This window comes from Vulpes lagopus, chromosome 11, assembly GCF_018345385.1.
Source record: "Vulpes lagopus strain Blue_001 chromosome 11, ASM1834538v1, whole genome shotgun sequence".
In the NCBI taxonomy this organism is placed as follows: Eukaryota; Metazoa; Chordata; class Mammalia; order Carnivora; family Canidae; genus Vulpes; species Vulpes lagopus.
The window spans coordinates 87,213,297-87,240,245 of record NC_054834.1 but is presented as its reverse complement, the minus strand read 5'-3'; the positions used below and the strand labels follow the sequence as shown (position 1 = coordinate 87,240,245).

At 36.9% G+C, this 26,949-nt stretch overlaps 1 protein-coding gene across 1 annotated transcript in view; it reads left to right on the top strand.

The window, feature by feature from the left end:
* Nucleotides 1-26,949, top strand: part of KCNH7 (potassium voltage-gated channel subfamily H member 7) — a 477,016-nt gene that overhangs the window by 373,236 nt on the left and 76,831 nt on the right. The gene's annotated exons all lie outside the window — the stretch shown is intronic.

Genomic DNA, 26,949 nt, shown 5'->3' with positions numbered 1-26,949 from the left:
CAGGGAACTTGGGGAAATCTTGCCTTCAACAAGACTATTTTGTTCCATCTGGAATTTTCAATTATCCCCCCTTTTTTTTAAGTTTGGGGAAAACATCAGAGACATAGGTGCTTTAGTTCCTATTTCTATGTAGTAATCTTCTCTGGCATATCAAACTGCCAATAGTACATTATCACATCTTGAATAGCTAGATTGGGGTACATCCTGACAGTGGTGGTCCTTTCAGATTTCTTCACCATGTTGTTGCTATAACAATAAAGAAAAAAAAGAATGAAATACAGAGAAATACTCTAGTGCTGTTTTGGAGGAAATCTCCTTTACAAAAATAATTGTTCCAGTAGTTTCAAAGCTTGTGCTCCTTAGAGCATTAGGTGCCAATAAGCAGGATGGACCCAAGGGGGTAGAGCTCCGGGACCTCCACAGTATGGCCAGGTTGGTCAGATCAACTTCATCTAAACGGCTTTATATATTGACTTTCTCTTAAGGTTTCATATGTGTGTGTATGTTTTGAGGAATTTGAAAGGGTCAGACACTAAACTTTGCTCTAGTTCTACTATTTATTTTGTGCTTTCCTTTATCAAAATCATTTCGATGTCTGCATTGATTCTAGTCAAGACTATTTTTCTAGAGAATTTTGGGTTAAGTGAATTATCCAGAGTCCCACAAATTGTTAACTGCATACCCAAGACTAGTAGCTTCGTTTCTGGACTTGGAGTCCAGGATTTTTCCACTTGGCATGCCTAATGGAGAGCAGGACCATTTTAATCCCTGTATTTTCTCCTTTCCGTCTAAACCTTGTAGAGTCCTAGAATCTCGTCAACTGATCCAACTCCTTCTAAGTAGTCCAAGTCCTAACTCAGATCCTCTTCTTTGCAAAATAAATGGTTTAAGAAGTACAAATAGTCACTACCAAATGTGAGTCTTCATAACTGTTTAAAACTGAGTAAGCAAACAGGCTACTTTTTTGGAGATGAATATTCTACTACCTGCCTCAAGAATAAGACAGAAAATTAACTTTGTGGAAAAGCAAACAACTTTTTTTTAAAACATAGTCACTAAAATTTAGACTGTTATTACTCATTTGTTCTGAGAATATTCTCAGAAAAAAAATCTAATGCTACTTTTGTGCCAACAGGTTCAAATGTAGAATTGATACTATTAGGAAGAGATAATATACAAGAACATAAAAAAAAGCAACAGAGAAAACAGTGAACTTCTGTTCCTTAAGAAAATATTTTTAGCATTGAAAAATAAGATTCCCACATGTGGTCAAGAACAGTAATTCCACATTGCAGAACCCCTCTTTCACTGTATGTTATTTGCTTGGCATCCTATTTTCATTTCCATAGCTTATGAAGAGTTAATTCCTTATTAATAGGATAGAAGTACTTCCCCATCCTCAATCCTGGAAGAGAAACCCAGAACACAACTACTGATGTGTAACAGTTCCGAGAATTTTCAGTTACAACATTTGAAAATTAACCTGCTAATAGTTGGGATATAATTATATTTAGTTGGCACTTGACATTCACTTCGTGTTCCAGAAAACATTAAGAATAGATTTTGAAGGCTGCAGGGAAACATTCATTTTGGTGTGGTTATCCAGTAAAGGAAGGAGAGATTCCTGATTAATCTATAAAGGTTAAGAGAACTTGCTTCTGGAACATTTTCAATTCCCTAAGCTTCTGTAGCTGCAGAAAGCAGCAGACATCAATAACATCATTCTCTTCTCCTGCTTCGGCTTAATGCTTCACCTGAGTGACCTACCGCACACCTTGGTTCTGGTTCAACCAATGAGTTCAATGTTGCTATTTAAAAGTACTGGCATTGCTTTAAACAGTTGTTCCCAACACTGTCTTAGAGCAAAACCTTTGGAATTTTAATGAGTTAATGTCTTTTTTGCACTATCACCCACATGAACTCACTTCAGTATATTCTTTGAAATTGACTCCTCTCATCTGTCTGGAAAGTGCATGCGCACGCACACACGCACACACACACACACACACACACACACACACACACACACACTGCAGAAAACGTTTGAATATTTCTTCTCCCCAAAGCACTCACACTGTTCATGCTTCCTCCTTCCTTACCGCTTGTATTCTTATTCCTCACCATCACATATTGTCTGTTCTGGGCAAACAGTCTTCTTACGTCTCCACTTTTCCCACTTATGACAAGACCTGGATGTTTGCTGGCAGTGATCCCTAGACTTGCAATTGTCATCCTCTTCTCTATGCGTCAAGTCCTACCCATTTCTGAAATCCATAGCATCACCAGATAAATGTATCAGCCTTCACAGTTTGTGTTGACCTCTTCTGTCCTTAAACTCTAAGGTACTTTGTCTATTTTCAGAATACTAAACCATTTATTTTCATGCTCTTTTGTATATCTTGATAGATAGATGATAGATAATAGATCGATAGATAGATGATAGTTATTTGTGTGTATATGTGCCTTCATAATGACTTTTTTCATCTTCCTAATTATGCCTCAAGGAAAAAGATTATAACATCTTTAAAATATGCCCCCAAAGACGTAGCCACAGGGCTCACTCACCAATTGATAGACTCAATAAAATGCCGTTTTATGTAGAATATTCTTGGAACACACAAGAGATGATTCTAACTTCTGATACTACTTCGACAGTAAGTAATGAGGACCTCATGTATCCATTCATTTAACCTTTTTAAGGTCTGCCCCCTCTGACTCCTCCAGATTGGGTTAGATGCCCCTTCTCTGCTCATAGATCACTCCTTACTCACAGTATAATTTTTATCACATTTTTAATGTGATAAAATTTTCCATTTTTAATCTATAATATATATATTATCTTAACATATATAATTAACATATATTAGCATAATATTTTATATATAATATAGGAGAGAAAATATATATATATATTCTGTCCTTTTCAAAAATGAGAAAAGAGGCAGGAAATAATGAGGAAACATTGTGCTGAATAGAGCAATTTGGAAAGGACTGGCTTGGGCTGATCTGTAAGAGATGGTGACTCTAATACCATAGCTTCCAAACGGAAGATAAGAATGTCACCTGTATTGAAATTCCAGCCCTCATCACTTAATACTGCCAATGTTCTTGGCGACATTATTTGATTCTTCTGTCTTGAATCTGTAATTAGGATCTAACTAAGTAGGGATAATCTCTTCCTTGTTGTAGGTACTCATCAGGTCCACAGCAAAAGAGCAAAGGGTTCTCTAGTTTTTCAGATATATACCGAGTGCCTACTCTGAACAGGACACGGTGTTGCAATTGGGTTACAGTGGTAATACATCTCCACCATCTAGTCATGTGGACAAAGATAGATTAACAGAACCCATTAAAAAAATGTCATAAAACTTATACTGTGGAGTAAGGAGAGCCCTGTGAGCAGAGAAGGGGCATATAACTCAATCTGGAGGAGTCAGAGGAGGCAGTGCTGCACTGAAATATGAAGGGGGAACATGGAGGATGGGAGGTAGCCAGAGACATGAGTAGTAAGGATGCACAGTACCCACTAACATTCACGCAGAGGCTTCCAAGCCAAGTGAATAAGGGAGCAAAGTCCTAGAGGCCACTGAAGGAAGGGTACAGTGAGACAGCTTCCCTTTCTTAACTGCCCTATTTCCTGCTTCCTCTTCCTTGACCCCCTTGCACCTAGTAACTTCTTGTTCTGTAAGGTAGACCATTTTTCCTGGTCTGTATTCCACTCCAAAATGATCCCTCCGTATCAGGAATGGCTATCCGATAGACTATCCAAGTGTTTACAGTAATATACAAAATTATAAATAGAGTTTGTTTAAAAGTAAATTCCCCCAGTTTTTCTCTTTGTAATAAAAATCCATGTCTTCTGAATTTTTGCTAATTTTGCTAATTCAATTGGAGTATTTCATATAAAAAGCAACATACTTAAATATCAGAGTTTTGTTCTCACTGGAATGTATTTGCATCTTGAAGGAAAAGCTCATTAACTCAAATGAATCTTTTATTGATGGAAATGTTAGGGAGGGAGATGAAGGGATGACAGGCAAAAGAAAAGGTATTTTTTAAGAAGCAAGCCTTCTGGTTCTGTCTGTATCTTCCCCAAATCCCTGCCAAGCCACTTTCATCAGGCACCCCTCAACCTCACTGCCATTACCATTTCCCTTTCAGAGGGAGTTGGGGGCTCAATAAAACAGTGTTCTCCTAAAGAAAGAGCATTAATTGTTATGCAAAATAAATTTATGAATATGGTGGGCTTCCTGTGTTTAGTGTAGACTGACCCATTTACAATGTAGTGATTGGTCAGGAACACTAAGAAAAAGTGCTTACTTATACCACAGGTGTCTATTTAAAACAGTAACATTTCAATAAATCTAGATGAAAAAAAACAGAATTCTTATGTGAACTAACTGGAAATCCATTTTTTATATCTTAATCTAATGCCTGCCTTCAACTAGAGATTTTCTTGCCTTTCATAAGATCTTGAAATAGCTTCATTAAACCCTTGAGAAATTATGTCTCCTTGGCAAAATCATTCTTCACAAAATATCAGGTTACATTTGCAATACCTTCAAATAAAATCTAAGATGACATTGTCATGAAGTAGAAATTAAAATAAATTCTATCCCTCTATCTTGAGGATCAGCCTGTACTTATTTCCATTCTAAGAAAGATGAAAAGTCAGAAATTAATAGAACTTAAAAAAGGGGTATTAGTAGGAATCCTATTTAGGCCCCTCCAAAGACATTCCCAGGTAGGTAAAAATACTTTTCTTCAGCTCTTCAAATCTGATTCTAGATATACTTCAGTTATCATGCAAGTAAGAACAATCTTACACACACACACACACACACACACACATACACACTATACACAATTCTTTAATGTTGTATCTTAGATTTAATTCCACTACCTCTATCCTTTGGAGGCATCATTTATTGTGTACCTGTGATACATAAGACATACACTACCTGCTCTGCAGAAGCAGTGTATATAGTGACTTCCTCTGATCAGTCTGGGTCGGAAGTCTATTTATAATATGTGACATAATAGGAGAATATACTACAGACCTGTATATAATTCAAGGGTAACATGTATAAGCCAGACTATATTTGCTGTTAGCATTCAGGTGAAGATTATATCTGCATGATCAGAAGAAATTTTATGGAAAACTGGAATGGGCCTTGAACAATGAGCAGCATTTGGAAGAGTGGAGAAGGACTATAGACATGAGCATGAGCTGAGGCGAGACCCATTATGAAATGAGAAGTGCACAAGAACACACTCCTGGTCTCGAGTTATTGTGGCTTCACACTTTTTATTCTCCATGTCTAATTATTTTAGGTCTTTTTAAGTTTCCTTAGATGAAAGTTCCTTGAGTGTCTATTTATCAAATTCTAATTTATAAAAATTGAAACAAGGAGTAAAGTAAACCTGTATTGTTACTGGATTTATGCTTAAATGTGAAAGCTAATTTCTCATTCAGTTGAATTTGGAGTTGTGCTTTCGGTACTAGTCATTTGTTCTCATAAATAAGTGTGCTTGCTTAGAATCCACAAAAATATATAAAGTTCATGAGCCTTCTATTTCACCAAAAATCCAAGCCCTGGTCGTCCTAAACATAAAATAAAACCTTTGATCAATGGGTAAAGGTACCTTTAGCTAATAAGAAAATCAGCAATAGTGGGCGCTTGATTTCAGCTTGGGTCATGATTTCATGGGTCCTGGGATTGAGTCCCGCATCGGGCTCTGTGCTCAGCAAGGAGTCTGCTTGACGATTCTAGCCCTCTGCCCTTCCCCCCACTCATGTGTGTGAGCTCTCTCTCTCAAATATGTAAATAATTATTTTCAAAAAATTACCATTAGTTTAAAAGATAAATAATTTATATTCAATTTATCAATAAATATTAGATATAACTTCAAGATATTGAATGGCCTTTTATATAATTTAAAAGAAGACTTTTAGATCCTCATATCCCCCTTTCCTGTTAGAGGAAGTTAACATTTTCCAGTAATTGAGTCATCCCTTACCTAAATTTAGAGTGTAGTCCCTCTCCCCTCCCTCGTGGTTTTTGTGAACAGATCTGAAGCTTTCAAAATAAAAATTTCCCACATGTTTTATTTGTATCAGTTCTGCTTCCTTCTCAAAAGCACTAGGAAAGCCCAGGGAGCTACAATGATTAATGACCTGTTCTAGAGTCTAACCTGCTCTATAAAATGTGCTGCATTCCAGAGCATAAAAGAAACTCTGAAGTAGGTCAGGAGCTTAAACTGCCCAAGGGCCTACCTTAGACTAAAGGCAAGCAAGTTTGAAATTAAATTAGCACCAGAATTGCAATGACTCATGATTCCATGGCTTCTCATCGGATGGGGAAGATGGGAGCTACAATGTGTAATAAAGCCTTAAAAACCTAATTCAATTCAGGCTTATACAATTTTGAATTTGAATTAATTCAGATGATGGTCTGATTCAAAATAGTTTAAACATTCTCTAAAGTTGAAGCAGGGTGGAAGGGAGAATCTGAAATGAATTAAGGAAATATTTAATCTGTATGACTAGAGACCAACAAAATGATCAAGGATAACTTTAGAAGAGTCACAGAATGGATGTGCTCATTACAAATAATTCTTATTAAACTTAAGATTTTTACAGCAAACAAGCAGATTAAGTCTACAAGATGTTCACCACTGAGGTAACACATGATACCCTGTGACCTTAAGCAGGTCACAGCTGCTTGCTGGACAATCTGTTGGCTCACTTCCATTTTTAATTGTCTATAAAACTGTCGTCCACACGGGAAGACTACCAAAGCTCCCAAAGCTGTAAAGAACTACTATGTGGAAAGATATGGAGGATTGCTGGATGGTGAATGTTTCTTAGAGCAAAGGCCTAGATTTCTAGATCCAGGGAGTGACTGGAAGCCTCAAGGCTGTTATTCCAGGCATGTAAGACCTACCTCTCTCTAGTCTCACCTCTGTGTACCACCACCATACCCACTTCGGCTCAAATACCATTTCCTCAAGAACACTTTCCCCACCCTCATCAGACTAGGTTAAAGTCACTCAGTTTTATATTCTCACAGAGCCTTCCTTTTATCATTTATGACACATATCACAATTATAATCAGATCTTTATTTGTAGAGTTTTCTGTGTCATGCCTGCCTTCTCCTGCTAGTACATAAGCACAATGAAGACAGGGGCTTATGTCTTTTTTCTTTTTAATGGTTTTCCCCAGATTTCATACATTGTAGGTGCTCAATAAATGTCAAATGGAATGGATGGGTGGATGGATGGATGGATGGATGGATGGATGGATGGATGGCTATATATGAAGAATAGGCATATGATTTAAGAGGCAAAGTGCAGCCAGATTTCTACCAAGTCACCTCCTAAATCTATAATAGTATTTGGTTTTTAAGAGCTGAACAATATTTCATTCAGTAATATCTTTATATTGAAAGTCTTTAGACAAAATAAGGAAGTACTAGAGCAAAATATTTTCTTGTAGAATTCATAGTATTTTGCTCAAGTGTGCATCAGTATTATTTTCTGCAAAGACAGAAATGACAAGCTGCTTTTTCTAGGGCCTGTCCAGCACACACACACACACACACACACACGCACACACACGCACACGCACACGCACACGCACCAACCACCACCACCACAACAACAAAAAACAAGGGAAAACTTCCTTCATTTAAAATCTTCCTTTCTCTATCCTATCTCTGAAACTTACAGGGAAGACTTGATTTTTTTCTCAAGTCTGCTTGTCAGAGAAGATAGAACCAAAGTTGGAAAAAGAGCAAAAGGAGTAGGACTGTGCCAGACTCCTTTGTACTCCACAAACCCTGAGTCTTGGCTTTGCCTTGTACATGCTCCCTTACTCTCCAAGAGCGTGTTAAACTCTGAACACTCGTGATACCTGCAGGACCTTAGTCTCCAGCTGGGTAAATCCAAGCTAGGAGGTGAGGGCTTTCACCCAGGAAGAAATATCATGGCAGGGAATTCTGTAGAATGTCACGACTGATCATAAGCTCCAAAACGTTCAAAGTACTGCCTTTCATTGTTACCATGTTCCAGGCAAAAATTCCATGCTTCTCTTTCATTCTTTTTCTTCTTCTTCTTCTTCTTGTTGCTTGTGAATAACAAGGTTTCTGTGGCAGCCTAAGCCTTAAATGTCCTATTTCCTAACTCCTGAGGTAATTGAAACATGAAAGATGTTGAGGGATGCATCTTCTGTTCCTGACCAAAACTTGTATTATAAATGCAGAACTTAATTATATGCATAACAACTTTTAACATCTAACTTCTTATGTTTCTGCTGGAGGTAACAATAAGATCTTATTTTTTGAAGCTTCACATTTGCAAATACTCTCTGGAAAGGTATTCTTTCTTCTAAATGACATACAATTGTTTTCTGCCATTATCATGCACTACAGATAGTATAGGGGTTAACCTCTGTTTGATCAATGACCTCAAGATTTAGTTGCATTTAAATATGTTTTAAAATATATTAATAAATGTACTAATGAATCTATAATCTTAAAGATATAAATTATATATAGGCTAGCAAAATGGAAGTAATTGAAATGAACTGGTAAGAACACCCTTCATTAGTTTAAGATTTACAACCTTCATTTTAAATATATATTACATTAAATATATAAACTCTACTATAAAAATCACCTCATTTCACCTTCTGTCTTCATAACAAGGTAAATGATAGTTTCAAGATAATGAGTTTTTCTGAATCACTGGATGTATTAAGGTGCTCTGAGGTATTCTTATCTGACAGTAACCCAGGCAAATATTAATATTTTGGTACAGCCTTTGGTATAATGAATATGTCTTAGAGGATTAGCATTAGAAGTTGGCTCCGTGTATAAAATTCCACTGTAATTTTTATCAGAAAGTTTAAGGACATTATTTCAGCAAGTTACACTGAGAAAACTGAGGATTGATAGATTGAATTTCATTAATGGGTACCAGGCGCCTTTAATGAAATGCCAAGCTTCAGGGGCTTCATCCAGGTTCTAAATGGTCAGGACAAGGCTTGCCAGTTTGCTTTGCTGAAAGAACAGAGGTTGCCCTCAAAAGGGTCCTCTCCAGTTGCATTTTTCTAGGTTAATGTATTCTCAGCTGAATTATCTCACCCATTGATTGCTGCCCTGGGAATTTCAGTGTTCACACAAACTAACAAACGTCCACCAGACAAGCACCAGCAATGCCCAGCTGGCTCTTTGTCCCCATGGGAAATTTTCTGAGTCAGAGTCTGGTAATTGTTTCGTGCAGCTGCCGCAGTTTCAAGGGTGCCAGCTCATCTGAGCCAACTGTATGCACACAGCTCATGACTCAGAAGGCTGAGAAAGTACACATCATGGGGGGGGGGGGGCCTTTAAGGACTCCATTTTAAAGTTGCCCTCTTTTTTGTCAACTATTTGAGGGAGAATACATAATGAAAGGCAGTTATTTAAGGGTTATAAATATCCTATACAGTCGTGAAATTCAGCTATAAGAGCACATAATAATCTCATCTTTATCAAAATGAATTTGCTGTATATCTCAACCGTCGCTTACTTGGCTGTGGTCTATGTGTTACAACAACAACCATATTGTAACACTGTGGTTTCTTCCATACACCCAGATATAGAATAAAGAACTGGCTTAAGTGAGGGGCTAAGTGAGGGGCAATCTGGGTGGAGGCTGGAAATTGGAGCCCCATTATCTGGCCTCATGCCATGTTCGCTAGCTTGAGAGTTCACTCTCAGATCTTCCAAAATTATGCTAGAAATACCAAAAATATATTTTGTTAGAAAAGTAGACAAAAATGGGTTATTACAAGCAACTTTAATTCCTCAGGGCTTTACTGTCAATTAGAGGTAGTAATATTCTCCCAGAAAAATCCTCCTACATAGTATTCTGTACACAAATGGCATCATTAAACAGTGTCAACTTGCCACAGTTATAGCAAGTGTCTCCAGGGGCTTGCAGTCTATGATGACTCCTGATGTTTTAGTTCTGTGCTACTGAGAAACAAATTACAAAATCTTCATGACTGAAAACAAGCAGCATTTATGGTCTCAGGTTCTGTGGGTCAGACATCAAGGAGAGGCTTAGGTAGGTGATTTTTCTCAGGGTCTTCACAAGGCTGCAAGAAGGTGGCAGCACGTATGCTGTCATCTCAAGGCTAGAAAGAGGGCTCTGCTTCCAAGCTCACTTCTGAGGCTAATGACTGACCTCAGAAGATCCTCTCCTGAAGTAACTCATGGGGGCCTCCCAGTGGGCCTCACACCTATGGCTGTAGGCTTCTTCCAGAGCAGTGGTCCAAGAGACTGAGAGAGCACATGTGGGACCAGAGCAGCAGTTTTTTTACGACCTAATATTGAGAGTGACATCCCACAACATCCACCATTTTCTCATCATTAGAAGCAAGTCAGTAAATCCGGTCTACACTCCCCATGAAGGGATTACCCACGGACATTGAATACCAGAAGGCAGAAACCATCAAGGACCATCAGAGAGGCTGTCTACCACACTACGGACTGTCTTACTCCAAGACCTCAGCATTTCTCTCTGGAATTAGAGCAACCACCTCTAATTAGACTCACAGCCTAATCTTGATCCCCTCCAATCAAACTATCCTTGTTTTGGGAGTGGTCTTTAAAAACTACAAATCTGAATATGTCACCTAACAACTCCTAATTGTCCTCAGGAGAATATCAGACCTTCGAATGTGACATGCAAGATTCTTCATATTTGGTGCATGAAGACAATATCACATAGTCTCTAAGGTCATGGGCTGTAAATCCAGGCTCCACAATTTATCAGCCTTATGCCCTTGGGCAAGTTTATTGATCTCATTGGGCTTCGATTTCCTCATGAAAACCCGAGACAATAATGATACCTACTTTATAGGATTATTGTGAGGATTAAATAAGAAAATTCTTATGCAGCTGTTGGCAGTGTCTAGCACATAATAAGACGTCAATAAAGATAAGTTGTTATTATAACTTCCCCATTTATCTGAGGCCATTTCAGAACATACCACACAAGGAACCAAGCCAACCTACAGTGAGGAGGCCATTTTGACCCCTTATGACATTTGACCCCTTTGACCTCTTGTCTTTGCTTTAGAAGGCCTTTCCCTATTCTCCTTTACTTGAGGAACTATCATTTATGCTTAAATACTCGATTTAGGAGTTCTGTTTTTCTCCAGGAAACCTCCTCTCTCTCTCTCTCTCTCTCTCTCTCTCACACACACACACACACACACACACACCTTCTGGACTCGATGGCCTCTTGTGTTCCCCCAGGTCACATGCCTAACTCATTGTGGTACTTATCACACTGTATTGTCATTGTGTATTTCTCTATGGCCCTATGAAAATGCGAACTCCTCAAGAGAAAGAACGACTCTTATGTTTCTACATCCACAGAGCCTTGCTCAGTGACTGGCATAAAATAGGTCCCCAATACCTATGGTGGAATGATTTAATAAACAAGCGATTTGAGAGATTTTTGATGCACTTTCTTTCCTTCTTCTCTGTTTCTTAATACTACTTCTCACCCTCGCTTATTCATCCCTTTGCCCTAGGTCTTGGTTCCATAAGAATATTTCAACTATGACTTTGAAGAGACTCCTGCATGAACTACTGTACTTTGTTTAGATCAAAGAACATATTTCTCTTCACTTGCAGCTCTTAACACACAATCGGATGAAAGCCAATATCTCTTTCATTGCCTTCCTGTTATCTGGGATTTTGAAGTCTACAACTTTGTAATAACTGCATTGCTTCACAAGCCAAACTCTTCAGCTAGGCATTTGAGGATCCACAGAATCTGCTTGCCATAGCCCTCTCCAACCATGCCATTTCTATGTCACCTTCTTCCTTTGCCTACTCTCAAACATATGTACACACAAGCATGCTGACACATACTAAATACACACAAACATACACCCACACACAAATACACAAATCTGCAAACACAGAAATATATACACAGGAACTGCTTTGGATTCCCTCTAGAAGCTTGTTAAAATTCAGACTCCTGAGTCTCACCTAGACTCAGAGAGCAAAGGAGAGAAAATCAGCCTTTTGACAAGCTTCACAGGTAGTATTTATACACAGAAAGGCTTGAAGACCACAGCCTGTTGTCCCGCTGAGTGGTCTTGATGAGCATGTCTCCAAGGTTTACTAGTGTTGTGGCCTCTTCCTGAAAAGCATCTCATTTCTGACTGAAAAAAAAAATCCCTGTTACCCTTTAAGATTTACTCAAACTGCACCCTTGTCAAGCTTTTCTAGATGTCTCCACACCAGTTGACGGATTCTGCTTACCTGGCTCTTAGCAGATATTATGAATATTATTAATTTGCATGTTCATTCTCCAGGTCAGATCAAGAAATTGAGTGCAGGGATTACCTCTGGCAGAACTTTCAGTACAAGATCAAAAATAGTCATTGCTCAATGTTTCCTGAAATTTTAGCTATGACATTAAAATACTATTTTGCTCTCAACTGCATTTTCTTGTATGAGTCTGTAAGAGTTTACTTTTTTAACATGAAATAAAATATCGTAAGCAGTATTTAGCCATAACGTGTCACCTTAACTTTTCAGACATTATAATAAAAAATATATAGCTTCCCCAAAATATATAAATAGGACATTAAATTCATCTGTAAAGACATTTTGTTGATAATCTTGCATAATTTGGAATAGCTAACTGCAGACTAGATAATGTACAGCTTTTAGTTGTATTGGCATAATAGGTTTGTATTCCTTAGCACAAAGGCATGAGGTCAGATCATATTGGCATTTTTACTTATATTTTGATGTCCCAATTATTTTAATGCTTTGAGATTGCTGCTGAATTTTTCTTCTCTATTGAAACTTGGACTCTATCAGGTAGCCAGGAAACAGACTCCTCCAACTTAAGATAAACAATTACCAAGATTCATAACCAAGCACATTTAAATATAACCACTTCTGAGCCTATCACTACTAGGGTGGCTGTTCCAAGATGGGGAGGAACAAAAGGTGTGGACATCAATATACCTGGGCAGCTGGCAGAGTTGGTTCCTGGCACACAAATGTACAAGTTCACCAGTTGATCAAACATGGTAGATTACATTTAGAGTTCAATTGGCATATTGATTTCACAACCTTTGGTGAAAGAATCACTTCCAGCTTTTCTGTCACATGATGACTTCCTCTGCTGACTAGTCATCCCTAAAGACAGGGAATTTATATAGCTTTCCAGTCCTCAGTCAGCACAAAATCCTTTAGTCTATATAGTTTTTCTTTTAATATTTTGTGAATTTCCAGAACAAAGCCTCCATTGTCATAAGAAGGAATTAAAATCCATCCTGGAATCATACAGAATTATTTGGAAATGATACACTAGTTATGGCAATCTACTTCCTTTCCTCAAGAACAGATATGAACAAAAATCGATAGAACACATCTCTTCATTTATAAGTGATTCTCCCTTTAAAATCATTTGCTATTACTCTATTAAATATTTAATATATTAGAATCACCTCTCCTCATTCCACAACTTCTTTATAATGTTAATGCCTAGTTTAATTGTTCCAAATTTTCTGACAATTAGATAATTTTGAGTATTTTAGCTGAGCAACAATTACTTAATGCCTATTACCAGTCCTCAAATTGAATGAAGAACCCAAACTAGACAACATGAAATAATACTATTCCAAATGGCTGTATACAGCATGTGTAGTAAATCACAGAAATGTGATTTTGATGTCTTCTAAGTTTTCTGTCATGATACAATATTGCCAGGCAAAAGCTTGCTGCCACAGGTGTCCTTACCTATGGTGTCCCTCTCTTGCTATTTTCTAACCAATGTGCGAACACACACGTATGCGCGCATGCACACACACACGCTATATTTATATACTCATTTGCAGCACAGTTATAAGCTTAACCCCTAACCACTGAACTTACAGTGGCAAGAAAATAGATGCATTCAATTAAACAAAGAGAGAGAAGATAGCACACTAATGAGATGTTAAGTTTGATTTCTTGCAGTGCTGGGTAAAGTCTGATTACCTTTAGAGGTTGACTTTAGTTCAAAGGAACATTCTATGAAAACAAATATTGAAGATAGATTTGAAAAATAATTGAATGGTGTCCAGTCTTTCATCTAGGAAAATAGATGACTCTTCTGGATCTATAGCTACTTAAAAATGCATAGGAAAAAAGGTGTAAAAGAAAGAGATGCATGACTGAATAGCAGGATGCGCATTTGCCTGGTACTTAGCGGTTTGGGGGTCAATGTATAATATTAATATACATAGGTAGTCAGCTCCTGCCTATATGTTCATTGGGAATACAGTGTACACCATTCCTTAGCAGGACTAACTGAATTGTCCCTGCATAGAATAATATGCTTGTAACCAAAATGAGTAATCGAGGCAGCTTTCATTTTAGGGTATTTGGATTAACACAAAATACGCTTGGACAGAAATCTTAGCACTCAGCAGTCTGCCTCTATGAAGTCCTGCCCTACATAGCAATTGCCTATCTAATAAGTGTATAGGATACGTCTTATGCTTAAAAATTGCATCCATATATTGAAAACCTTCCTTTTCATGATAGAATTTGAATTTAACATCACCAACACAGTAACCACTCTTGACTAGCAGAGTAATTTACAGTACAAAAAATCAGAAACTGGGATCCCTGGGTGGCGCAGCGGTTTGGCACCTGCCTTTGGCCCAGGGCACGATCCTGGAGACCCGGGATCGAATCCCACATCGGGCTCCCGGTGCATGGAGCCTGCTTCTCCCTCCACCTGTGTCTCTGCCTCTCTCTCTCTCTCTCTCTCTGTGACTATCATAAATAAATAAAAAATTAAAAAAAAAATCAGAAACTTAGAATATGTTAGGGCTGGAAAGGATTTTAGAAATCATTTAATTCAACCCACATATTTTCTAATTGAGATAATTTGCATCATAATTTTTCTAAACTCTGGTCTGCTGATTCAAAGTTGGTACTGTCCACAACAAAATGAGAAAGATGAAACAGTATAACAAAGTTTAAAAAAAAAAAAAAGTTTTCATCAAGCTGAATTCACTCACTTAAAATAATTACCCTTTACTTAATAGTTAGCCCTTATATTAACCTACTTTTATGAAATGTTGATGATAAAGTTGATTTTCCTAACATTTGTAATTGATTAAATAAAAAGTTGGCAACCTTGCTATGTGCTCCAATTCTTTTAATTTTATCAGATTATAAAATCCAAGAGTTGGGAAGCCACTGATTTAGATAGTATAGAATGGAGTCCATTGCTTATTCTACATAGTAGAGGTTTAAAGTTATCAATAAGGCAAAATTACTAAGAAGGGTTATTTATGAAATATGTTATGTTAAAGAACATTGATTCTGTTTATCATGTAAAATTTGACAAAATGTCTCAAAGGATGTAATATGCATCTTTTGCTATTCATGCATGACTCAGACAAGAGAATGAATGTGATGGTTTTTAGCTGTATTGGGAAAAAAATGGCTTTTATTTTTATCTATCAATGAGATGTAAAAACTGCAAGAATAAAGAAATCAAGGAGAATGAAGCACGGACATAATCATATTATTACACATTTGTTAGCATGGAGGTGATAGAGAAACCGATGCTTATCATCAGGAGTCATAAACTGGCTTGATTTTCATTTGTTCTGTGTCACATGCATAATACTTTTTGTTTCAGACAAGCATTATCAGATTTATGCCTCTCCCAGGGGACATGAGCAGAAGTCAAAAATCTTAGAAGCTTTTTTTTTTTTTAATGTAAAAGAATTTCTAATGAGATACAAAGTATAATACCAGGTAAAATGGAATTCAGGACCACTTAGAATCAAGATAAATTGTTTTCTAAGAAGTTATCTCTACAAGAAGATGAACAAAAAATAGGAAGATAATGAATCCCTGATACAAAATTACACTTCTATGTTGTCTTTTAAATATGCAAAAATGCCTTATTTCTATCTTTAAAAAATTAATCAGAATTTCAGAATGCTCTATTAAACAACAATCCAACTTAGATAAATTTTCTCTTTTAACACCAAATCATTCTAAATTTAGATGGACTACCATATGTGAGTCCTTTTTTGTCATACCTTTACCAGAAAAAATACCTTTAAAACAACGGTTTATAAACTTATAACTTAACATTAATAGCAGTTATATTTCTAAAAATTGATTTTATTCTTGTTATAAAAAGTAAAGTTCAATTTGTCTAAATTTTTTTATTCTTGAAGATATTAAAACAAAGTATGTTGTTCTATACTTTTAGATACAAAGCTTTGTAAACTCATAGTAAATTTGTGCATTTACTAGTTGTAATTATTGTAAAATATACCTGGTTAGTATACCAAGCAATACTCTTAACAATAAAAGATATTCCTTCAATATTATTTAATATTTGTACACAGAGACTTACATGACCTGCTTAGGGGTCTTGTTTTTTAAATATTTTGTTTATTTATTTGAGAAAGAGAGTGCATGGGCAGGGGAAGGGGCATGGAGAAGGGGGGAAGACAGAGAAGGAGAGAATCTGAAGCAGACTCTGTGCTGAGCACAGAGCTCCACATGAGGCTGGATCCATGACCTTGGGATCATGACCTGAGCCAAAACCAAGAGTCAGATGCTTAACCTACTGAGCCACGGGTGCCTTATTTCTAAAATGTTTCTGTGAAAACTACAAGTACCCATTTTTACTATGTCCATTTTCCAGACTAATATTTTAGTATGTTTGAAACTTCCTTGGGAGGTAAGCTCCATGAGGACAAGGTGTTTTTCTTTTTTCAATTGAATTATACTTGATACACAAACCCTATTAATTTTTGATGTACAACATAGTGATTGGACATTTGTATACATTGAGAAATGATCACCACAGTAAGTCTAGTCACCATCAATCACTTCACAAAGTTAATACAATATTATTGAATATATTCTCCATGTTGTGTACAGCATCCCCATGACTTACTTTGTAACTGCAAGTTCGTACTTCTTGACCTTTCCCAATCTTGCCACCTCACCCCCTTTCCCTCAGGCAACCACCAATCTGTTCTCTATATCTATGGTCTGGGTTCTGTTTTGTTTTGTTAACTGGTTGTTTTTTAGATTGTGCATATAAGTGAAATCATGTACTTTTTGTCTTTCTGTTTGACTTATTTAACTTAGCATAAACTCTCAGGTTCATCCATGTTGTCACAAATGGAACTATTTTAATTTTTTGTAGCTGATTAAAATCCCACGGTATAGATACACCACATCTTCTTTATCCATTCATCTACTGATGGACATTTAGGTTGCTTCCATATCATGGTTTTGGTAAATAATGCTACAATGACTAGAGGGGAGATATATATTTTAGAATCAGTATTTTCTTTTCTTTTCTTTTCTTTTTAATAAATACCTGGAAGTGGAACTGCTAGATCATATGGTAGTTCTATTTTTAATTTTTTGAGGAAACTCCATACTGTTTTCCACATGGTTACATCAATTTTCATCCCTACCAACAGTGCATACTCACCAACACTTATTTCTTACCTTTTGCTACCAACCATTCTAACAAGTGCAAGGTTATATTTCATTGTGGTTTTGACTTTCATTCCCTGATGATAAGTGATGCTAAGCATCTTTTCATGTGCCTGTTGCCTATCTTTATATCTTTCTTGGAAAGATGTCTATTCAGATTCTCTGCCCATTATTGAATCAATTTTTTTGTTATTCTGTTGTATGAGTTCTTTATATATTTCAGATATTAACTGCTTATTCTATATAGATTTGCAGTTTCTTCTCCCTTTCAGTAGATTGCCTTTTCATTTTATTGATGGTGTCCTTTGCTGTGCAAAAGCTTTTTAGTTTGATATAATCCCATTTTTTATTTTTACTTTTGTTTTCCTATCTTTGGAATCAGATCCAAAAAAACCATCACAAATACCAATATCAAGGAGCTTATCACCTATGTTTTCTTTTTTTTTTTTTTTCTTAAGATTTTATCCATTTATTCATGAGAGACACACGCAGAGAGGCAGAGATATATACAGAGGTAGAAGCAGACTCCCTTCAGGGAGCCTGATGCAGGACTTGATCCAAGGACTTGGGATCATGATCCAAGCTAAAGGCAGATGTTCAACCACTGAGCCACCCAGGCACCCCCAACCCATGTTTTCTTTAAAGAGTTCTACAGTTTCAGGTCTTACATTCATGTCTTAATCCATTTTGAGTTAATTTTTGTATGTGGTGTAAGATAGTGGTCCAGTTTCATTCTTTATGTGTAGCAAACTAGTTTTCCCAGCACCATTTATTGAGGAGGCTGTCTTTTCCTCCATTGTATATTCTTGCCTCTTTTGTCATAGATTAATTGACCATACACCTATGGGTTTGTTTCTATTCTGTTCCACTGGCCTATGTGCCTATTTTTATGCCAATACCACATGGTTTTGATCACATAATTTTGTAGTAGACTTAAAATCAAGGAGCATGTAACCTCCAGCTTTTTTTAGTAGTGGTGAACTTCCTTAGCTTTTATCGGTCTGAAAACCTATCGATTCTTCAATTATGAATGATAACGTTGCCAAGAAGAGTATTCTTGACCTAAAGGTTTTTTTCCCCCTTTTCTTTTCAGTACTTTGAATATGTCATTTCATTCCCTTCTAGCCTACAAAGTTTCTTCTAAGAAATCTGCTGATAACCTTATAGGGTTTCCTTTGTGTGTAATAATTTTTTTCTCTTGCTGCTTTTAAGATTCTGTAACTTGTGACATTTTAATTGTAATGTTTCTCATTGTGGGTATCTTTGAATTAATCTTATTTAGAACTCTGTGTTTCCTAGACCTGGATGTCCGTTTCCTTCCATAAGTCAGGGAACTTCTCAGCCATTATTTCTTCAAATAAGTTTTATGTCTTATCTCTCTCTCCTACTTCTTGGACCCTTATAATTAATGTTATTTTGCTTGATGTTGCCCTAAGGGTCCCTTATTATCTTCATTTTTAATTTATTTTTCCTTTTTCCTGCTTAGTCTGGGTAAGTTTCATTTCTTCTTTTTCCAGCTCACTTATCCTGTGTATCTGTTTCATCTATTATACTATTGACCACCTTTACTGTATTTTTTAGTTCAGTACCACCTTTACTGCAATTTTTTAGTTCAATTGCATTCTTTATCTAGTGACTTCTGTTTGGTACTTTCTTATATCTTTTACCTCTTTGTTGAAGTTCTCACTGTTTTCATCCATTCTTTTCCTGAGTTTGTTGAGCATCTTTATAACCACTACTTTAAATTCTTTATCAGGTAGATTACTTATCTTCATATCATTAAGGTCTCTTCCAGAGGTTTTATCTGATTCTATTGTTTGGAACCTATTTATCCATTTCCTCGTTTTGCTGCTCTCTCTGTGTTTGTTTCTATGTATTTAGCAAGACAGCTACCTCTCTCAGTATTGAAGGAGTGGCCTTGCATAGGTAATGAAACTTCTCATTCAAAATTTCCCTAGCTTTGTGTCTCAAACCTTTGTGATCACCTAAACTGGCTCAATTTATTCTTGATATGTCCCCATTGTTGAGGGTATTCCAATAGCAAGGGGAAGAATCTTATTTAGCACCTAGTTTCAGGCTGATTAGAAGTTTGACCCTCAGAGAGCACCTTTTGAAGTATGTGAATATATAGAGTCCTGTGGGGCTACAATCATAATCCCTGCTGGCCTCCAGACCAAGACATCTGGAGGTGTCTTTTCGGTGATAGTTGCAAAAAGTGGGGCTCCAGACAAGTATATTAACTCCTTTCTGGGAGGTCATGTTAAGTGGTAGTGAGGCCAAGGGATATATAAGAATAGTGTCTCCATGTTTGTGTTCCTTAGGAGCACCTCCTTAGCTTTTAGATGTGTAGGAAACCTTAAGCCTGTCCCACAGGCTGAAGCTCCAGGCTAAGTAAATAGGCCTTTCTCATAGGAAGACTGGGGTTGTTTTTCAGTCTGCTGACTATGCAGTGACCTGGGGATGGTGTCCTGCTAAGAACTATTTTTCCAATTGTTACATTCCTGCAGAGCTCAAGAACACTATCCCCTATGGCCCCCAAGGCCAGGTGAGATCAAGATGCATCGCCTGTGTGGATTGCACAAACCTGCTGGCTTTAACAGCTGTAGAGTGGAGGGGCAAGGCATGCTTACAGGCTTCAGAAAGGCAGTGGAGAACTTGACTACATAGGCCCGTAGGCTTCAGGAAGGCAGCAGGTGAATGCTAGTCTGAGTGTGCCTGCCAGCTTTAGGCTGGGAATGGGAGAATGCTCCAGTCAGAAAGCAAGGGAGGACTGTGGCTGCTTTCACTTTAGGCTCCAGCAAGGCAGCAGGACAGTGCTCCATCCCTGGCCCCTGCCTGTCACTTCATCTTCAGATATAGCCCATCAAAGTAAGACTCTCAACTACAGATTTGGTAGGAATGTCACACTTGCTAAGGCTGCTGAGTAACTGAACCTACTCAGTCCTCGACAGGAAGACATTACTCATTTGAAAATTTAGCAGGAATGAGAAACTGTCCTTGAAGCCAAGTTATTTAAAAGCAAAGCACAGGCCTGAGACTTAACAGACCATTCACCCTGTAAACATTCAGAAAATCTCTATCAATCATGGAGAAAGAGCTCACCCGTGCTTCAGTTAGGATGCCATCCTTGTCTTCACTGTAACTTTGAGCACATTTCCTATTAGTGCCACCACCATTACTTTATGCTTCATTTTCTCTCTAAACATTTCCTGTTCTTTACTCTTTTGCCTCTCTGTCTCCTTCTTTCACCTGATGATTATAAAAATGGTTTGTGGTCCTAAGAGACTCATATACCTTATAAACCCATATAAGTTCATGCCTTAAGTTAGGGTTTTTACTACTTATAGGTTATAGGTGCCTGAAAATCTGACAAAAGACATGAACACATATTTCATGAGAAATAAATAGCACCACACATCTTTGTTTCTTAGATCATTTCAAGAAGTTCACAAAAGCCCACCCATACATCTTAGGATAATACACAGTGCTAGACACTTATATGCTTATTCACACACATACACACACATTTATGTTTCCCCATCATCCTGAACTTTTTGTGGAGAGTGTTTCCAGTTTCCCTCCTTAAAATACATTAATCATTGACCTGCAGATGAATCACACTAATTTACTGTAATGGAGTAAAATCACACTAATTTACTGTAAAGGGTTAAACAGCCTGTTCAGTAAAAAAATAATAATAATAATAATAACATAATTGCAGAATTTCAGAGGTAATCTTACTGATTTGTTGTGTATATCATTTCTTCAGGATCCTTGGGAAGTGTACTCAAATCTAAAAAATGACAGGGATTCCATAAATACTTGTTGAATTCATATTGAAGAAATAGGATTCCATTAATTGCAGTAAAATAGAGAAATCCATGCATTCTTCAAAGATGCTCAAAAGTAATTTTTTCCAATCACCTATTGGATGCTCAATTCTTTATGGTAAGCATTCCAACCAAACCAACTAAATGTTCCCTATGTCTAGGACATGTGCTTTTCTGAGAAAATATCCTATCATTTGCTTAACTGGGTCCTTTCAAAGTGTTTGAGGGCTTTTAAAAGATAGTTGATTCCTTAAATCACCACTTTATCACCATGGCCCACAGGTCAATATAGCTTGACCAAGATGTTCATAAATAAAGAAAAACTGTTATCTTACTGGCAAACACACATAATCAAGAGCCCATCCATCTGTCTTCTGCTGTCTCTACCTCTGGGTAATTGACTTCTCCGGGGGTCACATCAGAGAACTGGTTCAGTCAACAACTATAATAGGCATCAAATACTATCTATAATTAAATTTTGAGTTATTAAAGATAAATAAGCTGACAATTATAATGAAAATACTTATTTAGTGTTTATGGTGAGACAGCGATTATTTGTGGAGCTTTATACATTTGTGATCTTACTTATGTACAGTTGAGGAAGGTATTGCTGCCCTATTTTGCTGCTAAGTAATCTGATACTCAGGGAGATTTTTTTAAATGGCCATGGCAGAGCTGGGATATTGCAGTCCGGAGTCTGGTCTGTTCAGCAATATTTGACAGATTATGGATTTCTAATTAATGGGAATCATCTGTTTTTACTTTTGGTGCCCATCATAGCCATTTCTCAATTCTGTTTGTTTTTTCTGTGTTCTACACATGGGTGTCCATCCAAACAAGTGCATTTAGGCTCTTGTCAAGAAGTGGTTCTACATGAGTCTCTTTATTTACTATTTTGCCATAGGAGATTAGGATTGTATTAAAAGCATTTGAAAACAATGAAAACATTCACACAGACCCATATAAAATAATGTCTTCTGGAAATAATATGTATAGCAAGAAAACACAGACTTTATTCCCATGAAAAAATAAATTGAATATTGGTGTGCTGCTTAGATCAGAAGACAAGTGCTATGGAACCAGAGAGCCTTGGGCAGTTAGCTAACCTCAGAATTTACATCTGTAGAGTGAAATAAACAGTAGCACTATCTTCATTTTCTGGCCTGTCATACAAATTGCCACTAACTAGAGAGCTTAAAACAACAGATATTTATTCTCCTACTGTTATGAAGGCTCAAAGTGAAATCAAAGTGTCAGCAGGGGAATGTCCTCTCTTTGAGAAGACTCTAGGGAAAAATCTTTTCCATGCCTTTCTCTTAGCTTCTGTGTGGTTGGCAGTCTTGGTGTTCCTTGGTTTATAGATCTATCACTCTAATCTCTGCCTGAATCGTCCTGTGATGTTCTTCCTGCAGATCTGTTTCTGTGTCTATTCCCTCCACTTATAAAGATACAAGTCACATTGGATTAGGGCTGCCTCAGTCCTGTGTAACCTCACCTTAACTTGATTATATCTATGAAGACCCTATTTCCAAATATGGTCACATTCATATACTAGGGGTTAAGACTTGAACATGTCTTTTTTTGAGTGTTGGGGGGAGAGTACAATTCAGCCCATAATCAGTACTTGTAATTGTGACATTTAAATGGGAAAAAGCCGATATAATTATCAGTAAATAATAGGCATTCAGTAAAGTTAGGGAATATTATGGTTGATAATACTTCAGTTGGCTAGCCTACAAAAATGGAGATAATTATGCTTATCTAAAAGAGCTATTGAGAGAATTGAATGGTGTAATTCAGTACTGAGCCTGGTAACTAACGTAACAGATATTCAGTATTAAATGTCCTCTTTCTCAAAGACAAAGCATTGATAAAATGAATATTCTCTCTCAGGAGTCAGGGTTATCTTATGCAGCATATTCCAAGGAAAAGATTCATGTATTAGGGTAATGCTAACTGCTGGAACTAATAGACCCCCATATTACTGTGGCTAATCCAATATTTTATTTCATGCTTAAGCAATAGCAAAAGCTGGTATTCCTGTGCAATGAGGGATGTTCCTTCTCTTGGTAATTTGGTGACAAAGTTTCTTATATTTGTTTTTTTAAAAAAGATTTTATTTATTTATTTATTCATGAGAGACACAGAGACACAGGCAGAGGGAGAAGCAGGCTTCCTGCAAAGAGCCCGATGTGGGACTTGATCCCACATCCCGGGATCACGCCCTGAGCCAAAGGCAGATGCTCAATCACTGAGCCATCCAGGCGTCCCAAGTTTCCTTTATCTGAAGGCTCTACCATCCCACTGGATTTAAGGACTGGAGGCCTTGGAAACATCTGTGCTTACCAAGTACTAGGAGAAAGAGAGCAGGAAAAGACACACTTGCTTCTTGAAAGCTTCAGCCAAGAAGCACTACTCATCAGGCATGTGGCCATACCTAGATTCAAATAGGCCTGAGTAATGTAGTTTTGGGCTAAGCAGACACATTCTAGCAGCAACAATTCTACTCCATGGAAGGGAGGAAAACAAATTGTGGTGCACAGCAGCTGTCTCTACGATAATCCTTTCTCTCATGCATTTTCCATATTGCCATCTCCATGGTCTCTTTTTCCTTCTGTTTTAAGCTGCAGACACAACCCCTCAACTACTCTTTGGACTACTTGCGATGTATATATTCCAGGTACCATGTTAAGCTCCAGGAATACTGGCTATGCCTTTTTTGTCTATCCCACACTTTAGTTATTTCCAGTATATTCGGTCTCTTTGTGTCTCTCTTGGCAAATGAATCAACTTTCCAGAATTTCAGCCACTACCTGTACAGGTTGAAATTCTGAGCTCCACACCCTTCTGGAGCTCTATTCCAGACTTCCTATCTGCCAAACATCTCCTAATGGCGCCTGGTAAGTCTACCTCCAAGTATGCTACCTAAACCCTTTATTTCCCTCTCCCATCTCTAAGCCTGTTTCTTAGTTATCTGCACTTTGGAAGAACACTTGTGAAAGGCTTACTTACAAACTAGTGTGCTACATGCTCTTTCTCCTTAAATTAGAGCCATTTGAAAATAAAGATAAGTATGATAGGAGAGTGCCTGTGCGCAGTCTCATGAGAAAAGGAGAGAGGAGAGAGGAGGCAAGGACATAAACCTAGACTGAAGGGCAGCTAGTATTGGGCAGGAGGTGCTATCACAAGCTCCCTGGATCAGCCTGGCACAGGGGTAGGAGCCAAAACTGAGGGCCATGCCCAGCTGGTCATTGGCGTGAAAGTTCAAAGTTTATGGCTTTGGAAGAAACTGTAAGTTTTAATATACATATGTTTGTAGTAGTTTATGAATATTATAAATGTTTAAGGTATTATCTAACCTATTTGTCTCACATTCTGAGTCACACATATTTTGAGAAGCAGACTTTTTTGTATTATTATCATATTTACGACATACAAAACAAAACACTGAACCTAACATTTAGCTGACCCTACCCGACTCTGAGTTTTAATATAGTCTGACTCAGTCCAATATGTGCACAAACAGACGTGTGCACACATGCACAAATGATACAATGTTTACTTTAAGCCTTAGAAAAGTATTTGAATATGGGTAGCTGCAATGATTCTCCTACCTAATTTTAAATATTTTATTTATTTAAAAAAACTTCCTATGTGACAGATTTTATTTATTGTGCGGGTCTTTTCATCTTGTACTTTGACTATTCAGCTAATTATCAGTGAGGCTGTCTGTTTTCATGAAAATTACTCAGATTTTGCTGGACTTCTTAAATCATCTGCTTAAAAGCCAGGGGAATTTAAATCTTTTCTGATGCTCTACAATCTATCTGATTCCTTTTGTTACTGACTCCTTTTCCTGATAGATAAAAATACAGCTAGCCTATTAGTTAACTGCAAGTCCCGAGTAAAGAATAAATAACAGATGAGCAGTCTCTACCAACACCTCAGCATGGCGTTTAACAGCTGCCAAAAGTACTGTATAATCTTTTGGAAAGCTTAATCGTTCCCTATTGCACTTTTCAAAAGAGAAGAGTAGTTATTAATCCTGGTGTTCACACAAAATTTTCGCAGTAGATCTTCATTGAATAAATAGTGCTGTTTCGTATAAAGATTTTGGTTTTATATAACACTTAACTGTTATAGATTAAACAAATAGCAATGTGTTAGCAAGAGGAAAAACTGAATTTGGTAGAGAAAACCATATTTTAGTCTGTGCTAAACTGTATATTTAATTGGTGGTTTGAAGAAAGAGAAAAATAGAAGTGTCTTTCCAGAGACTATGGAGTTCCCTTTTTTTTTATATAGAGAGGGTTTTTTTTTCCTTCTTTTTTCTTTTACTTTTTAAAGAAAATCCTTATAATCGTTCAATTAATCATGTTTTATCTTTCTAAAGTATGTTATTTCTCAAATGTGTGGGAGAAGTTGGCTCTCCTAAGGAAACGTAATAGATTGTATAGCAGCCTTTCTCTTTTTAATCATTGGCACATTAGAATACTATTCATGTTTTTAAAACAAATATTTGCCTGTCTAATATTTCATTTCCAACATAATCGCTCTAAAGCACTTTCATGATTAATATTAACTTACTTATGACTTATAATTTATACATTTGTCCTATTTCCAAAGAAGTATAAAGTGACATTATAAAAGATACATGCTATTAGACCACTGAAATGGAAATAGAACAATTAAAACAATGTGAAGGGAAGTATAAATAATTGTATTGAAATTTTAAACTCACAGTTTTCTGCAAGAAGGCAAAAGGTGAATACAATTAATGAAATAATCCTTATTGTCATTTTTTTTAAAAAAAGAAATGAAACCTTTTGATTCCTCAAGAGAGATCAATTATTTCCTAGAAATGGATTTCCTATAAAATGAGCACATAATGCAAATATTTACCAAAATGACATTAACCAACATAAACATTGCATTTAGTGGTAGTTGTATGGAGGAAAAATGAAAAAACATACATAATGTCAATCTAGAATGAAAACTTGGAGTTTGAATGTGAAATTTAATAAAGCAAAAGCATTTCAATAAGAGGTCTAACCTAATGAGGCTCCGAGAAGTTGGCTGTATTTTAATCCAACTTAATGAGTAATGCAGCCAAGTATACTCAGAGGAATGAGCATTTGCAGACTTAGCTTCTTGTAACATGATTTGTCTGAGTCACCAATATGATGGGACTTTAAAGGCAAACACGTCAAGGCCAGCAAAGTTGGCATTGTGTTTAGTCTGTGTGGCTGAATGAAGGTCAACAGAATATGAATGAGATGTGTAGAGAGCAAATCAAACAGTCTGTTGTAGAAACAGTAATCCAAGCTTATCCAGCCAGAAACTCTGATAGGAGTGAGCCCTTGTGATGTGTGTAGACCTAGCTCTTTTTTTCCATCAGGAAATTACACCCTCAATTGATCTTACTTAGGCCTTTCTGGCTGAAATTCTAAAATTACTGTTTTTTACTGTAAAAAAATGTAAACATGTTATAAAAATAGAAAGAATACTATATGCCCATCTCCCTGTTTTAATAAAAGTCAACATGCAGCTGATGTTGCAG